Raw genomic sequence first — 17,203 nt, 5'->3', positions numbered from 1 at the left:
CTGTGGGATTTACATTCTTTGAACGGAGAGAGATATAATTCCCTCTCCTAGGTTTTTTTTAAGGAAAGGTAGTGAGAAACTTAGAGAAGAGGAGAAAACAATATTACCTGTATTTGCTGTTCTTTAATTTTAGTACATGTGGAATGTGTATAGTGATTGTTTACTGAAAGTGATTTGTTAATTGCATTTTAGGGATAGTTGCTTTGATTGATTAGCTAATTAGATAAAGGACTGTGTGGAGACAGTCACTAGTTTTTCTTTAGTATCTTTTTAGTATAGTATTACTTTACTATAGTTTTAACATAGTACTAGTGTAATATAACATAGCTTAATAAAGCATTTGTTTAAAATTCTAAATCACACAGTCAAAGCACATTTTTCGCCACGTGGGGGGTCACCCTGAATCAATACTGTCCTTTCTGTCGCTACAAACATCAACACTCGGTTGCAGTGCCCCAGTCAGAAGCCATCCTGAACTTGCTCTCCTGTTGCTTCAGTAACCCACACTCTTGGAGAATCTGGAGCATGTGGGTCTTTATGGAATGCAATCAGACTCAGAGCACTGCACTAAGAACTGCACTCTTTGTGCATCTCTGCTCGGGCAAGTTCTTCTCTTGCACTTGACCACACTGATGGTGCTAAAGTGGCTGGAATCAGAAATGCAGTCCAGCCCTTCCCAGCTCCTCTAATCTCTGAGGGCCAGCTGGAATGCAAGGGCATTGATTTCCTGCTCAATTCCCAAACACAACACACACTGATTCCCTGGGTTGCCAAATGAGATGGGAGCCGTTAACTTGAAGATGACGGGCAAGCCCTACTGGCTGGTCTGGCACCAGAACAGCTCATTCTGCACCAACATCCCTGCCCCAAACTATGTGTTCTTGTGCAAAAATACTGCATTATCCAGAACTGCCTCCTTGAAAACTAAAATTCTTACAGAATTTCTGCCAGAGCTGGAAAAGGGCAGGAAAGATTGAGAAAAAGTGCACTTGCTCCCTGGAGAAGGAGAAATTGCACAAGGGTTCTTTTTCTATCAAACAAACAAATCAACAAAATATGAAAGTGTTACCCACACCAGTGTCTAAAGCACTTGGATGCAGTGAGGGGATGTTTGGAAGGGAAACAGCCCTTGTGCTGAGCTTTGGATCTATGGATCTAAGGCAGCGATCTATGGAAGTCCGCCTGAAGGTGCCTCATGAGCCCCCCCATTTTCCAGGCTAAAGCTCCCTCAGCACCTCCTCCCTGGCTTTGTGCTGCACCCCCTTGCCCAGCTCCCGTGTCCTTCTGTGCACACGCTGCAGCCCCTCCGTGACTTTCTGCTCCCCAGGGCCCACAAGTGCACACAGCACTCCAGCTGTGGCCGCAGCGCTGCCCAGCACAGGGCCACGCTCACTGCCCTGCTCCTGCTGCCCCACTGCTGCTGGCACAGCCACCATGCCCTTGGCCTTCTTGGCCCCCTGGCCACACGCTGCCTCATCTTCAGCTGCTCAAGGCCGCCAGCCCGGCATCCTTTTTGCCCACGCAGCTCCCCAGCCACAAAGGTGCCTATTTGACTTCAGATACAGCAGGCACCATTGCAACATGGCCTTCCTGTTCTACCACCTCATGTTCCAAGTAGATATCAGCCACTGCCCCTTCTCACCAACGAGGGCTCCTTGCTGAGCTCCACATGGCCTCTGGGCTCTGGGTGCAGCCTGTCCCCGCACTCGCTCAGCAGGTGCCTGGACACAACCGACAGGGCGCTGGCACCATGCTTGTTCAAGTGCAAACCCTGCAGGGCCGTGACAGCCTCCGGCCTGCCCTCAGCCACTGCCCTGACAGAGTATGCTGCTCGCTCCAGGGAGGCTGAGGTGACATCAGCCTCTGCCTGCGGCTCAGCCGTGCCCTCGGTTGTTGCGGCGCTGGTGTTTCTGCGCCTAAGGCCCAGGAACCTCCGCAGTATCTGCAACAGAAGGAAGGGCAGGAAGAGAGGGACGTTCCGTGGCCTGCTCCAAGCACGGCGCTGGGCCAAGCAGTGCCAGCAGGCCCAGCCCAGGTGGGGACGGCCGCAGGTACCTGCGCTGGTCTGTGGAAGCAGCCGCGAGTGGGGTCCCGCTCCAGTGTCCCATCCTTTCCTGCATCTGGCAAAGAGCAAATGCAGCCAGAGCTGAGGGGCTGCGGGAGAGGCCGGAGAACACGGCCTAGCCCTGCACGGCCCAGGCAGGGACAGCCCCCGGCTACCCAACGGACCAGAGCACGGCCAGCAGGGGCAGCCCCAGCCCTTCTTACATCCTGTCTGTGGGGACATCCATAGGGGCAGGGATGGGATGGGGCAAGGGCGGCCGCAGGCACCAGCCCTGCGGCCCGGCCCTGCCACTCACCATCCTGCACTGGCTGCAACTTCTCCGGCTCTGCAGGCTGCTGCGCTGGGGAGGCTGCAGGCCCTTTCTTTTTCTTGCCCCGAAGCACCCTGAAGAGCCTGAGCACTCTGCCTGCCATCCTGCTTTTTGGCCTCTAGACAACTTTGAGCCAGATGACTGGGAAAAGCTCTGATTTAGGAAGTCCTGCAGTCTGGCCACAAGGCCAGCCGCAGGAGAAATGGCTTGGAAAACCTGGTGGGTCAGTGACAAAAGAGCTGGCTGTGTGGGGCTCCTCACAGCACAGCTCTGCCACGTCCTCTCCTCTCACGTGCACCGAGCACTGTGGCGTTGCTTCGTCACCGCCAGCAGCCACTTCACCACATGTCACAAAGGGCCCTGTTCCATTCCGTTCCATGGTAACCGTGCTGTGCCGTGTCAGCAAGGGCCATTGGACACACTGCCAAGTTCTCTGGGGCTACCCCAACCCTGCCCCAAATGCCTCTGATTGGAACAAATCCATTGCCCCAAGTGTCTAAGACATCCTGGGATGCACCCAGCCCAGCCAAGTGCTCAGGGGAGGACTCTCCACGGTGCCAGGCCAGCACAGCCCAGCTCACTGCTGGCTCTGGAGCAGAGCAGCTTCCAGCAAGCACGGGACAAACACATCTTGCCAAGAGTTAAAACTCACCAGATAGGGCAGGTCGCATGAATGTGTGCATCAAGGCCTTTGAATTCACAGCTCCCCAAGACAGCTTTGGGGCACTTGGCTGGACAAACAGGATCCGGCTCAGTCCTGTGCTCAAAGGTGGGCAACAAACCCTGCCGCAGGTGCTTGGCTTGGTCTCTGCAGGCCCAGGCAGATGCCAAAGCTGCTCTTCACATCCTTCCCCTGCCCCTCAGCCAAGTGCGAGGACTGAAGGAAACACAGGAAGTCAAATGGAGACACTTGCACCTGTCTCATTGGGGGCTTCTGGGGAAGCAGTTTCCTTGGCAATCAAGCCCCTCTCTTCCAAGGGCACTTCCCCAAATGTGTACATTTCCTGGGCAACACCAACCCACCCTTAAGTGCGGGGTGCGGAGGTTCATGGGCATCACACCACATAACCAATACGATCCAGTGAAGCTAAATTTATTATTCCTAAAAAGACTCTATTTATTATAACTCTCTACTGTCCACGCGTCTCTATCTAATACATGATTGGTTAATCCAAGTTGTTCACACCTCTAACATAGAATGCTGATTGGATTATCTAAGTTTTCACGCGTCTTGCTGGGGTTGTATGGCCCCCCCATGGCTCACTTTCCCAAGCTTGCTGACAAACTTGCTGAGTCCTGATGACTCTTCTTCTTGCGTCTTCTTCAAGGATATACCGACCCCATTTCTGAATATGTCCATAATTCATTCTTTGTGAACGTGTTCATTGTCCATTATTACAAGCAGGCTGGATTGTGCATCGGCTCAATAAGGCCATTGTCTTGCAAAAACTCCTCCACCTGCAAAATATCTTCAACAGTTCCCCGCTTTTGTTTTTGCACAAGCCAGACTGATTTAAAAGCACGGTCAATTTCTTTTTGCACACAGCATAGTAAGCAAGGCACGATTAGCAGAACTGAAAAAAGAATGAAATACAAAGCCAATAATATGTAAGATTATTTATTCATTACATAGCCAAGAATACCTAATACCAAAGCATACTAAGTCCTTGAGCCAGCCTCTTATTTCCCAGGATTTTAGCCACTCATCCAAAGAATTCAAAACAACTGTCAGATTTATCATCTTCTCCTTAAGCAATGACACTTCCTTGTCCATAGATTCAGAGTGCTCAGAGATATTCATGCAACACATCCCTTCAAAATCGACACACCCATCTCTCTGTGCTAGCAACAAAAACACTATTGCAGCCCTATCGTGTAATACAGCGTGGCGTATGCTACCTACATCAGTGGTAAGCTCATTCAGTATTGCAGATGTAATGTTAATTGGTTTGTCTGTCCAACAAGCCAATTGTTTGAATTGTGTAAGGGCCTGTGATGAAGCTACTCCTGGTGTAAAAAGTGATGCCAGTATAACCAACGACATATTCTACAATTCTACATTATCCTTCCAGTCTGAGCCTAATAGATGCACACTACGTTTTGGACATTGGAATTTGTGCCTGATGTCAAGCATCTGTTGAATGCTAGGGGCAAACAGTGTCAATTTCCCAAAATAGCACAGTCCTTCTCATGCTTTCTCAGGAATCGCAGGCTAAGTTTAATCTCCACAAATGAGAAAAACTCCAGGAGGTGACATCCTTGCAGATTTTGGTTTTAGGGATACAACCATGTCCAATTGGCACAGTCTGCCGTGGTATTGTAATACCAGGAAGAAACAGGAGATATCCAAGTGCCATCATCACCGGGTTTTCCTGATTTCTCCCTAATCAGCTCTTTACCCCTGTGGTACTCATAGAACAAACAGTAATTTCCTGGCACTGATGCCAAAATATCTAATTCCTGTGGTCACTGTCTGGTAGTATTTAAACCTTGAACGATTGTAAATGCCTGAATTCCTAATGGATTTCTAGGGATGCTTTGTTTTACACACCAAATTTCTGTGATCATCCCATTTTGATTAGTGCGCCAATTTGAAGAGGCCTTACTTAAGTTGCCATAAATTTGAGCTCTGGCCCAATTTCCCAATTCTTCCATTGAGTCTAAAGGAATTCCAATGAAACAGGTGCCAAATGGATCTGAAGGTGGAGCTAGTGATAGGCAGAAAGATTCCTGCCTTGTTCTGTTAGCCTATGGAACCTTCATGTTAGCTCGCTGCTTTATCTTGTATACCCCCTGCGTTTCCTTAATCACTCCACTAAGCAACATTGTTAATATTTGCCAGACTGGTGCCATTGTCGCCCTTGTGGTCCATCACGCCTGCGCTTTACCCAACCTGCTTTAGGTTCTTCTCACTCCAAATCTCTCAAGTGAGGTGTTTGTGGTATTGCTATTCTTCCTCTACATTCTGTAGCTAGTATCTTGCTCTCTAGCACAATTTGATTTACTACAGCAATTAAAGCAAGTTTAAACTGCAATTGCAGTAACAATCTTTGCTTCTATATTTCTATCAAAGATACATCTTAGAGAAAACTCTGATATCTTCTTCAGTTATGCCTTAAAAATTTAGCTAATGCCATTCTCGGGGTACTAGTGTTAAGTGTGTAAGAGCAGTTATTGCATATTAGGTTGATAGGCTTAATTTTTTGCTTTTTTCCTCGGACCACTACGCAATTATGTTCTTCACAAATTTGTCCCCAAGTTTTTTAGTTACACTGGATACAATGAACCTTAAGCCATGGTTTACATGCACAACTATGCAGATACCAAGCATTTTCTCTCTGATTTACAACTTGTGAGGGAAGTGAAGGTCCACGTGGCTGGAATCCAACGAATGCCTTTATCTGTAAGTAAGCACATAGACCTTCTTCCTCTTCATTTCACTGTAGCTGGTCCTTGCCACAACCCTGCTGCTGGACTTTTGAACATGACCTGAATGCCGTCAGGCAATTCCTCCCTTGGATTATGTGTGAGGGCATGATGCACAAGACTACGTGCATCTTCCCTATCTCCTGTTGTTCTGAGCTAATTAGGCACAAAATTGGCTTTAGCTGTTTTTTCCTCAGGGGATAACCCTGCAGTTCCCCCTTTTTGTTTTTGCAGCATGTCCTTGAACATCTGATGGGCACGCTCAATAATTGCCTGTCCAGTAGGATTGTGAGAAATACCAGGGTCATGTCAAATACCCCATAAATTACAGAAACCTTTGAATCTTAAGGAACATGAAGCAGGACTATTGTCATTCTTAATGCTAAGGGGATACCTAATGTGGCAAAGAAATTGAACAAATATTTCTCAACATGACGTCTCACCTGTTTAGGGAGTAGCCCAAAAAATACAAGCATAGGTATCAATGCAAACATGTACCAATTTTTCCTGACCAAATTCTTCTACATGAGTTACATCCATTTGCCATAACTGCGAGGGCTGAGTACCCCTAGGGCTAACACCATGCCTAAACCAATGCCATCTCGTTGACCGGTCAGGACAGGATCACGCAATACTAGAAGCATCAGTAAAGGGAATAGCAAATTGTTTACCTAACATTTTTGCAGATTGATGAAGAAATGCATGGGAAGTTTTGGACTGTCAGCCTGTGCCACTTCCCTGTCACCTCAGTGCCACCGTGGCCCTCGGCTGCCCCACAGCCCTCAGCCCCAGCAGCAGCTCAGGGTCAGCGTCCCTTCGGCGCCACCGCCCCCTCAGCCCCCTCAGCCCCCTCTGTCTCACCGTCCTTCAGCAGCTCCTCAGGGGACAGGGCCTGGGCCAGCGGCAGCTCCCACCGCTCCAGGGACAGCTGGGGCTGGAAGTGCTGCTCTGCCCGGCCCGGCCGCCAGCTCGGACCCAGCACAGGGACAGGGGACACAGGGGGCACTGGGGCAAAAGCAAGAGGTGAAAAAGGCAGCCGAGGGGGGAAAGAGGTAAAAATGCAGCCTGGGCTTACACAGCTCAATCTATGCATCTAAACTTCCCCATACCTCTAACTAAATAACTAAGCATATTTCTAGATCTATATCTAAGCATCTAAATTTAAGCATCTAAATGTAGGTGCCTAAATGTAGGCATCTAAATGTAACTCTATTAATGTATAAATGTAGATCTCAAAATCTAGAAATGTAACTAATTCTACCCCATCTAGAACAATAGAGATCAATTTAACTATATAGATGTATATATATGCACATATAAACAGACCTCTGTAAATCTATAAATGCAACTATATGGATATAGAAAGAGAATTGTAGAAATCCATAAATCTATGTGTACACTAAGGGATTCCACCCGTCTGATGCTCACAGGCTCTCCCTCTGGTCCTTCTTCCCATGCAGGGCAGCCCTCCTGACAAGGCAGATCAGCTGGAAGTCTGGGATGCAAAGGGAACACTGGGTCAATATTGGCCTCTCTGCATTATCTGTCCCTTTGGAATTAACTGCCCTTCTATCAAAGGCTGTAAAAGATGAGCCGAAAGGCAAAATCTCACTTGGCAATTTGAAGCCTGCTCTTCAAAGAGCCGAATCCTTCCAAGAGTTTATAACTTCTGAAGTTTTGAAGTATCCCAATACACTGAAAGCCCTCAGTGTATTGGGATACTTTCGCAAGGCCAAGGGCCCCCATGAGAGCTTGAAACACAGACAGACCCAGCTGCCACAAAGAAGCCCAGCCTGGTTCTTTCTCTGTGCTGACAGAGACACCTCAGTCCTCACTGAAATGGCTGAAGCTGAAGGTGCTGGCAGCTGAGTTATGAACTAGCACCGTTCCCTGCCATCCACAACCTGCCCTCTGCAGTGAGCCACAGCTCCTCCAAAACAACCACCAGCTCTGGGATGAACAGCTGGGTGACAAATGACCACGTAATATTGGCTTAGGCATTTATGTATTAGCTGATGGACGTTGTTAGTGATTATAAGTATTTAGAAATAGCATCAGTTAGAACTCTTTTTGCTGCTTTTAATATAACAGAATCTATCAGCTTAAGTTTGCACTGTTTTGCTCATAGAAGCAGTAGTGTAATGAATATAATATCGATGCATCACTTATGGAAACAATTGTGTGATGAATGTATTGTGTTATAGACCCTAGCAAAACATAACGGGAAAAAAGGCTTGTGTGTAACTAAAATCAGTGTAAGGCTGTCAACTGACCAACCTGTCCAAGTGATAAAATAACCCTGACACAAGGCAGAGCACCAGAGGACAATTAGAGAATACCATGTGAAATTTAGGGAGAACCTATTAAAGCCTTATCAGAGGAGGTGAAACAGCAGGAAGGAGACACAAGCAGAAAAAAAAAATGTTTACATGATGCACAGGATGTCATGCAGTAAACCTGAGTGCGAAGCAGTCAAAACAAGGAGTTCCCAAAACATGAGAAAATTCCCAAGAATGCTGGAAAAATTCATGAAACACATGAATATACTTGCCTCTCAGCAAAGTAACACCATAAAGCTAACACTGTCACTTAGCACCAGGTGTTGTTTGGGTGTTAGCCCTGAGCACCACAGTGCCGCAATTATTGTCTTTTTTTAACCTATTACTATTAAACTTTTGATAATTCTAAGCAGTGAATTCTGTTTCTCACAGCTGTGAAGGAAAGAGCTCCCTAACAGGACTGCAAGCAGCACCAGCTTTGCTCAAGAATGCAGACCCAAAGTGCTCTCTCTTTCCTTTAGTTCTCACTAATTTTAAGGGGTGATTTCAGATTTTTGTTGAGCTCCTGGTTTTGTGACTAATGATTTCCTTGGCCTCAGAGCTTCTGCTGCTTGTATTTTTAATGTATCTCACTACAGCTATCAGCAGAGTGCCACTACATGGATTTAATGCTTGGAGACAAAAAGCTCAGATTTCTACACTGACCTTTTGCTGGGCTTTTCCTCTCTTGCTTCAAGAGTCACTCAGGGTTGCCTCCAGAGCACTGACATCCTGCAGCAAACTTATCCCCACGGACATCAGCACAAAACTGGGACACCTGGCTTGGTGACACAACTGCCACAAGGTCAGGTTTATTCCCTGCTCTCTTGCCCCAGCAGAGGACTCAGTGTCAGAGCCTCTGGAGAAGCGTGGAGGGCAGGGCTCAGGCAGGTTGTGCCCGTGCAGGATTTGAACCCAAGGCACCAGGAAGCACCAAGCCTGCAGACAGGAACTCAACCCTTCTCATCTCCCTCACTGCCAGAGGCAGGCTCAGAGCAGCCATCTCACCCCTCTCTAAACCAGTGGGGGCTCTGTCCTTACCAAGCTCCTCGCGGTCCTGGGAATTGTTCCTGCCGCTCTCGGTGCCAGGCAAAGCTCCCTCTGCTGCAGCTCTGTCCACAGGCTCCCCTCCTGAAGACTCAGGGTCAACAATAATATTGCCCTTGAAAGAGAAACAGACAGGCAGAAAACCTTCCACCACTTAGAGAAAACACCTGGTCCAAAAACTCCATGGCTCACACACTTCATCCCTTCTTCCTAACAACAACTCTGGGCCCCAAAGCCCTTCAACAGTCAGAAAAATTGACTTCTCAAACACAGTCCAAAAACTGTCAGAGTTGACAGTGTTGAACATGGGGGTGACACTGAACACATGGAATGGCTGCTAAGCAGGAGTCCTGCCAGCTCCTGGCAAAGTGATGTGCTCCTTCCTCCACAGCCCTGAGCACAGCAGTCTCATCCAGGCTGCAGCTTGGCAGGGACAGCATGGGAACACACATCTCTTCCCACAGAGATGCCCAAGAGCAAGGGGAAAGAGCTCTGCAACATGGACAGCAAGACTGGCCAGTTTGCCCAGCTGAGGATTTCCCAGATGGAAACTGGACTGCAGGCAGCAGCTTACTGAGAGGACAAGAAAGCTGCAGCTGCAGCCCAGCCCCAGCCATGGCTCTGGGAGCGCCCACACGCACGGCAGGGCTCACACAGCAGCAGCAGCTGCAGCCCAGCCCTTGCTTTGCCTTGGCCTTCCCACCCAAAAGAGGCACAGCCCACATCTGCTGCTGCAACAGAGGCACCTCTGCATGCCCCTCCCTGCCCGGGACACTGGGCCTTCAGTGCCACTTCTCCAAACACTCTTCTCTTCTTTCCCATCAAACAAAGCCTCTTAGAACCTACAAAGCTTCCACTTCCTCACCACAAATGCTCCTGCATCAGAGGTTCTTCCCAGGAAAAGGAACACCCAAACTTGGCCAACACAGCCTCACACCTTTCCATCCTTACTCATGGATGACATTTTCATTCCCTCTTCTTTACCAAGTCATGCTTTACCAAGCAAATCCTTCCTTGTCCATTCACAGCTGAACTCAAGAAGCTTTGCCTTCTCAGCCATGCAACAACATTCACAAGTTCTCAGTCCAGCCCCTTTCTCCCCTGCCCAATGAAGTTGCCCAAGCAGAGGGAGAAAACCTCTCCTCCAGTGTCTCAAGCACCATGTCCAGATCCGGCGGTGGCAATTCCTCTTTCCCAGGAGTATTCCACAGCCAGCTGTGGCTGTCCATGCTGCAGAACCTGCACTGGCAGCTGGAGTGCTGGGGGCTGAAGTGTCTGGCCTGGCTGCAAGAATCCAAACACATTGGTCAGGCTTCACAATGTGTCTTTGGGACGCAGAGCTCTACTGCTGCCTTGGATCAAACATCACAGGAAGCACACAGCAACCTCCATTCCAGAAATGTATTCAGACTTCCCAGGGGATTGAAGGAGTGAGTTCTTCCTCTTAAAAATATTTATCCGAATTCTCATGTACATAGATTAAAGCATGGACTTGAAATCTGATATGGACACACACAGAGACACACACACACACAAACACCCTAGAATCACAGCTTTGTGCATCTTCCCAGCAGCTTTGGGATTTGGCTACATTTGGTTTCTCATCACAAAAGCCCACAGAAAATGGATTCACCCAGGAAGAGCCCAGATCTGTAGACATGCATGCTAAACTTGTACTGTGAGTTTCTTCTATAAACAGCCTTGAGGGTGAGGCCATATTCTTCAGCTGCAGCTGTTGTGGGGCACACAGAGCTCATTTCAATGGCACGGCTTGATTTGCAGGGCAGACAGTCTTAAACATCTGCAATGTCCCATCAGAGTCCCAGTTTGGCTTCATTCAAAGGAAGAGGAGAGTGCACCTAACACTGACCACTTGTTAGGCAATATCTTTCACCGTGCCCTTGTACCCCTACAGAGAGTCTCTCTACAAAATGCCCAGAACACCCTCCAAATCTGCAGCGAGGACAGGAAAATGAGGCAGAGAATCTTTCTGTTTTCAAGGTCCCCCTTCCTAGGCAACTTGACACTTTCTACCTGCTTCTCACTTGAGATATACCCATGATAGAGTACTGCAAGAAAACACTTGAAAGGGTCATTAACCAGGAGCTGCTTGGAAAGCAAGGGTAGAAGCTCTTTCCCTCCCTGATGGGCTGCGCGCTGGCAACTGCTGCTCTGAAGATGTGCAGCTGCTCCTCTCTGGGGAGGCCATGGAAGGGTTGTGATGGTCTATGGGTACCAGAGGAACGATGAGCTCAGGTTGGCATTTAAGCTCCATGGGAACAAGCAGAATGAAGAGCTCACAGTGGAGATGAAATTTGCCTGTTCCTGGCTTCTCTGATGAAACGCCAAGAAGTCCAGATGAAGCAAACACCTTCCCCCAAGAAGCTAGGAAAACCTCAGAATCATGAGCACCTGCACTTAGCCTGGAATGGTGTGGAGGCAGCTCTGAATGCTCAGGTGAGGCAGCACTGGGGTTCTGGTCTGAGAGCGCTGTGTAGCAGTGAGGGAAGGAAAAGGGAAGCAAAGGGAAGGCTGGGTCACTATTGGTCTTTGGGTGTGCTTCCCTTGGCAGCAACTGTACTTCTGTCACGGAAAACAAAAGCTCCCTGAATTGTCAAAACTGAAAATCATGGACAAAGACTCTCTAACTAGTCAAAGTAAGAAAGTGGTATGTTCATTACGCTGATGGCCGGCACAGGGGAGGGTCATTCCTGAAATCCGTGACCGCTGGCCGGGCTCGGCTCAGCACGGCATAGCACAGCAGGTTCCAGCAGGACAGGGAAGGGCAAGGCAGGCAGGGAGGGGCAGGGCAGGGCACTGGGAGCAGTGACAGGCTCTGTCCCCACACTGCATCCCATGCCTGGGTAACCATCGGAGACAGAGAGGAAGGACATTGCTCGTGCTCGGCTGGGGAACGGATGAAAAGCGGGACTTAGAAAACATTAATTTGGACTCCTTTTTAGCAGACTAGCTGGTTTCATCTCAGCATGTCCTCCTTTCTTTGGCAGAGTTGGCACATTTCTCGTGATCTGGAGTCAGCTACAGCAGCAGGAAGGGGCAGCAATTTTGTCAGCATGGATATCAAAGCCAAAGTGCTGCCCCATGGATGGATGTTGCTTTCTTCAAAGCATTTCTGGCCTAGAGTTGTAGTGAACTGACACTGGTGTCTTTCCAAACGGCGTTACTATTTTCTTTGTTCGGGAATCACCTTTTCCGTTTCTTCCCCTCATCTGGGGAGAGCTCCAATGCAAATGCCTCCTGCAGCCAACTCCTGTCACTGTAGACTGACAAAGGAGATCTTGCAATGGAGAGAGACTCCCTAGAGGTGCTGTGGGGAGCTGAAGGGGGAAGCTTTGTCCCTTAGTCTTGAAGTCTCGTTGGGGAGCTGCTTGTGCTCTGGGGGACGGACACCAATGATGTTTATGCAAGCCTTGCAGGTTCATTCCTGAGCTTCCTGACACAGCACAGAGACTTTGGGGTTGTCGTATTGGCAAAGCAATTTCAGTCTCGTCACTTCTTGAAATACTTCAATTATCCTTTTTTTTGCTTTTCTGCAGAAATATTGTCATCATCTATTCCTTCCAGAGGGTCTTTTCCTACTTTTTGGAGAATTCCTTTTTCTGCCCTCCCAGATCAGGCCAATTCCCAGGGCTCCTTCCCAAACTGAGGTGCAGCCCATGGCCTCCACTCTCCAGCTGGAACAGAAGGAAGCACAGAGTTTCCTGTTGTGGGAGAGGAGCTTCTCGTTCCTGCCTGCTTTCCCTTGGGGACAGCTTGGTGTGTTCTCATTTGATAAAGGCAGGTTTAAACTCTGAAGCAGTTGTGTTTCGAACTGCTCCCTCCTCGAGCTCTTCTGTGGGTATCGTTGGACAAAATGATCTTGGTGGGAGCTCCCTGTGGCAGCTTAAGGAAGGAGGTTGATATTTCAGGGTTGTGACTGCTGAAAGCAGCTGGTTTTTGGAGGTGTCCAGAATTGGGAGTGGCTCCTTTTCTCACCTGCCTGCAGAAAAGGAAGTTGCAAAGTGGGAATTTCATTTGCAGAGATGGCCGCCAGGGGTGTTTGCCAAGAGATGGGCTGGCAGAGAGGCAGGTCTCGTGCTAAACTGGCTGTGTGTTTGTTTTGATATTGGGAAGGGTCAGAGAGGCAGACACAGACACCAGCTGAAGGAACAGTGTAATTTACTGTAATGCAAAAGTGCAAAAAAGAGTCAGGAAAGGATAAGCTAAGCAATGAACCTCAGCATTATTACAAAAGGGTGCCTCTGGTGATTAAGGAAGATATATCACCAGGTACCCCAATGGTTTCCCCTTCATCCAGAGCTGCACATCAGCTGGGGGAAGCTGTCCCAGCCAAACCCTGCAGAGCCACGGCCGGGAACCGGGAAATGCTGCGGTGCCTCCACCTTTGCCAGCCACGAGGCTCCCGAGTGCGCAGTGAGAGTAGCCTCGCTCTGATCGTGCTGGACGAGCAATGTGCCAGAGCTTCTGCTGAGGGCACAGCTGGTTTCATTCTCCTCTTGGTTTTCTCCTCGAGCCTGCCTAGGGCTCAAGGAGGAACCAAGGCCAGGTGTGGCCTTGTCCATTTTCCTCATGCAGAAAGATGCAGACATGCTTCACCAGTGAATGGAGGCAACAATATTTTTGACAGTAATACTTGGTTAAGGAGCAGATGCATAGAACATTGGGTTGGAAAGATCATCTAGCGGGCAGCTTTGGCTCAGGTCCTGTTGTGGAGGCTTCAGTCAGGGTCTGGTGTTCAGGCCTTAGTCCTTTGGTATTTTGCGGTGCACATCAATGCTGTGCAGAGCTGGAAACAAATAAGTCTGTCTTTAGCACAGTTGAGACAGGGAACAGGATTAGCCCTGCAAGGCCAGGCTAGGGCCAAGAGCAGAAGGCCAGCACCCTGCTTTTGCCCACAGGCAGCCCTGCAGAGCAAGCAGCCACTCCTGCCCAGGGGCTGAGGTGCCCAAAGCTGCCTCCCCGCTGTGCAGCTCTGCAGAGCCCGCGGAGCGCAGGGTCCTGGGCAGCCAGGGCAGCCCGGCTGCCTTGGAGCACAAGGAGTGGCCCAGAGAGAAGCTGCTGCCCTTTGCTTTGGAACTGTTCCTCAGAGTCTTGTCATTATTCCACAGTGTCTGATGTGTTTTCTTTTCCTCTCCCAAATCTAACAGAGCTTTTTGAGAAAATTGACTGAAGTAGCTTCTGCTGCTGGTGGTGGTGCTTTTCTCTGCAGGTGAGGGCAGGTGATTTGAACCAAGAACAGAGTCCATTGTTAACACCCCAGCTTTGCCAAGTCAAGAAAACCATTCACAATTGGGCAGCCAGTGCTAAGCAATTTTCCTACTTTTGGAAAGCTCCCATCTTAAGAAATCCAAGAGCTACCTTAAGAAATTCAAGAGATTTTCCTCCATGAGAATACCAGCAGTACCATGTTTCCAGTGTTTTCCACCGCGTTTTCTGTGTCTTTGGTGCTTTTAAGACTTCCTCAGTGCCCATTGAGAATTAAATGAACTGTGATCATGTGATTTGAGAGCTCTGTGTTCTTCGTTGGCACATGAGTGTTCATGACAAGCTGGACACACCAGTCGTGGCTCTGTTGAGTTAAATTCATCCCAATTTTGTGCAAACAGCAGCCCCGAGATGCTGAGAAGAGCAAGCGCAGTGGCTGGGTGTGCATGCACACGCCTGGGGGCTGACTGCTGTGTGTGCAGAAGGTTTTGCACTGTTGTAATTCTTCACTCTCCCAAGCTGGAGGAAGAAATCAAATCTTTATTAAAAAAAATATATAGATCTAATGTGAAATGAAAAAATATCAAAATGAATGAAACAATACCTATTAATTTATCATGGATGTAATTTAACATCTATATACTATTGCCGGCCGGGGGTCTAAATCATGAATGGGACGGGACTGCTGAGGAACGCGCCTCGAGCTGTTTGTTTTCCAGCATCAGTCTCATTACTTGGTTATGACTATGGGAAGATGCCAGCAGCTGACATCTGTGGCAGCAGGCAAAGAACTCAATGGCACAGCTTACTTGAAAAATTTTTTGACCAATCACACAAAGCAGAAGCATACTGACAGTAGTTCTATCCAACCACTATAAGCACACCTACCTTTTGTTAAAACAGTGCTTGCTTCTTTTGAATACAATACCTGCTTGCAAGCCTTAAAACACAATGCACTGAGCTCCATTATTAAGCTGAGAAGTTCCTAATATCTTGCCTGAGATACTTTTTTGAAGGTTAGCGAGTTATGCTAGCCAAGCACTAACACACAGGCCATTTTTCTATTTCTCCTTACTTTTCTACTTCTATAACTCTTGTGCTGACAAATCCTATGGCTGCTGCTTAGCTCCAACCGCAGTTCTGCTTTCTCTGAGGTCTGCCTTTTGTAGCTTTCCCAAAACCCCCTGATTTGAAGGATTCCCACAATTCCCCCTCTCAGTACAACTAAACAGAAACCTTTGTATCCGTGTCATTTATTAACTACCTTGCATTTCATAGCTTTACTATAGTATACCTGCTTATTACTTGCCTAAAGCATCCTTTTTGCTCACATTAAGCCTTGCTATATTCCAACACAGCAATTTTATTGCTTTGAAAGTCCAGTCAGTTCAAAGGGCAAAAGTCATGTCTGATAGCAATTACAAGTCATTGTTCCAAAAAAGTCTCGCCTGTTCCAAGGTCTTAATTCAAAACCCCCCTCCATGTCTATACCTTCATCCACCATCTGTGTGAGATTTTGAGAATTCTCTGTGAATCCATTTCCTACCTCTCCCTCTTGTGTGATAAAAACTTCTTTGATCATGTTGTCCACCATTTGTCACAAACACCAATGTAAGCAAGGTATTACTACTAGTACCACTACCAAAACACCCAATCCATCGAGACCTATTCTACAAAGTTCCCTTTGGCCAAGGTGCAAAGCTCCATCCTTGGAACAAATCATTTAACCATGACCCACCATCTTCTTTTTTTGGAGCTGTCAAATCTTTCAGCTTTTGTATGCTTCTCTGGATGGATTCAGAGTGATCAGACAGGTTCATGCAATACAATCCTTCAAATTCCTCACAACCATGTCCATGTGCCAGTAAAAGAAAATCAATTGCTGCTCTGTTCTGTAAGGTTGCAGGTCTGACAACACTAACATCAGTCATCATGTCACTAATTGCAATGCAAGTAGCACTGTCTTTCTCCAGCCAACACCCCAATCGCTATAATGGTTTCAATGCCTCACCCGAAACAAGTGGACGTAGAAATTAATTTGATGTAACTCATTTTGCAGGGCCCTAGGGTCTGAAATTGCTATTACACTTTTTTTTATAATGATGGGCAAATCTTTTTTCTCTGTGTTTTCTCTTGATGGCGTTTTTAACGATAGGTGCTATCACAGTGAGTTGTCTGATGCTACATGGGCCACCTTTAATTTTTGAGGAATTCCCTGTCAGGCTCTACCTCCACAAATGAGCCAATATTCCTTTTCTAATTGTCAGGGGGACTCATCTAGGTCATCTACTTGTCAGCAGTTTCACCCTTAGGGGACACTGGGGTAGTACAATTGCACCACAAACTTGAGTATCTGTCCACAGGATGATGGGGAGTAACATTTAACTGTGGATCTCCCTGGTACTGAAACTCAGCACAAAATTCCATTAGAAATGAACCAAGAATTCCAATTCTTGAGGTTCAGAAGGTGCTCTAAGAAGATCAGGGGCCCAATGATGCCAGCTGGTTATGGGATTGGTCTCGTTGGCAGCCTCACACCAATATTTGTCACGATTGGGTATTGGCCATTCCTTGGCTGGCACTGGCACACCGACCAAACAGGTCACCAAGGGTTTGTCTGGGCTCAATTGGTCAAACATATGGTGTCTGAGCCTGCTGACTTGGCTAAAGCAAGGCAAACATTCATTTTTGGTTGATCTACACGCATATATGCACTGCAAAAGCAAGCAAGCAAAACCAGCAAGCGCCAGTATATCATTTGATCAAACTCCATGTTTCTGTTCAGCTGCTTTTTGGCAAAAGCTTCCCCAT

This window comes from Melozone crissalis, unplaced genomic scaffold (genome assembly GCF_028551555.1).
Source record: "Melozone crissalis strain CALT ecotype California unplaced genomic scaffold, PUWL_Pcris_2 ptg000005l_1, whole genome shotgun sequence".
Lineage (NCBI taxonomy): Eukaryota > Metazoa > Chordata > Aves > Passeriformes > Passerellidae > Melozone > Melozone crissalis.
This window is presented reverse-complemented; position numbering follows the sequence as displayed.